The following is a 1,304-nucleotide window of genomic DNA, read 5'->3' as shown; positions in this document are numbered from 1 at the left end:
TATAGAACTCAACACCAAAAAATCCAAATAATCTGATTTTAAAATGGGAAGAGGACCTGATTACACATGTTTCCAAAGAAGGCCACCAGGCACATGAAAAGATGCTCAACATCACCAATCATCAGGGAAATGCAAATCAAAACCATGATGAAATATCACCTCACACCTGTCAAAATGGCTAGTATCAAAAAGACAAGAAATAACAAGTGTTGGTGAAGATGTGGAGAAGAGAATGCTCTTGTGCTACCTTCCTTTAGGAAGATAAACTGGTGCAACCACTCTGGAAAGTAGTATGGAGGTTCCTCAGAAAATTAAAAATGCAAGTACCATATGACCCAGTAATTCCACTTTTGGGTGTTTACTCGAAGAAAAGAAAACAGTAATTTGAAAACTTATATTCACTCCTATGTTTAATAGCAGCATTATTTGCAATAGCTAAGATATGGAAGCAGCTCAAGTGTCCAGCAATAGATGAATTAATAAAGAATATGTGATATATATACAATGGAATATTACTCATCCATAAAAAGAATGATATCTTGCCATTTGCAACATGAAGAGACCTACAGGGATTATGCTAAACGAAATAAGTCAGGCAGAGAAGGATAAAAACCACAAAAAACAAACAGCAAACAGAAACAGACTTATAAATATGGAAAACAAACTGGTTGTTGCCAGAGGGGATGGGGGTGGAGGGATGAGTGAAATAGGTGAAGGGGATTAAAAGGTACAAATTTCCAGTTGCAATATAACTAAAAAATATAACTTACAAGAGACTAAAAGTGAAGCATACAGAGTATAGTCAATAATATTGCAATAACACCTAATGGGTGATAACTATATTTATGGTGGTGAACATTGCATAATATATAGAATTAAAAAAATTTTCAGATCCTTTTGTAGTTCATAAGCATGATGATTGGGTGTGCATGCTTTTGTGTGACATGTGCCACCCTTAAACCCTGTTACGACGTCGGCACGTTACCCGTCTGAAATTAAAAAAAAAAAAAAAAAATTCAGGGGAGCCTGGGTGGCTCAGTGGGTAAGCGTCTGACCACTCTTGATTTCAGCTCAGGTCATGGTCTCATGGTCATAAGTTTGAGCCCTGCCTTGGGCTCTATGCTCACAGCTCGGAGCCTGCTTCAGATCCTCTATCTCCCTCTCTCTGTCTCTCCCCTGCTCTCTTTTGCTCTCTCTCTCTCTCTGTGTGTCTCAAAAATAAACAAACATTTAAAAAAATTAAAAAATTTCCAGATCAATGAGGTTTAAAATGTTTCCTTTTTATCAATGTTGGTTTTATTTCA

General features: G+C 36.8%; 1 non-coding gene across 1 annotated transcript; it reads left to right on the top strand.

Moving 5' to 3' along the window:
• The first annotated feature begins 891 nt into the window (after positions 1-891).
• LOC125171457 (small nucleolar RNA U13) lies at positions 892-995 on the top strand. The gene has a single exon (XR_007154360.1). It is a non-coding gene; the product is annotated as a small nucleolar RNA U13 (small nucleolar RNA).
• The last annotated feature ends 309 nt before the right edge of the window (positions 996-1,304 follow it).

Source organism: Prionailurus viverrinus, chromosome B4 (genome assembly GCF_022837055.1).
Source record: "Prionailurus viverrinus isolate Anna chromosome B4, UM_Priviv_1.0, whole genome shotgun sequence".
In the NCBI taxonomy this organism is placed as follows: Eukaryota; Metazoa; Chordata; class Mammalia; order Carnivora; family Felidae; genus Prionailurus; species Prionailurus viverrinus.
The sequence above is the reverse complement of the archived record's forward strand: the minus strand, read 5'-3'. Positions and strand labels throughout refer to the sequence as shown.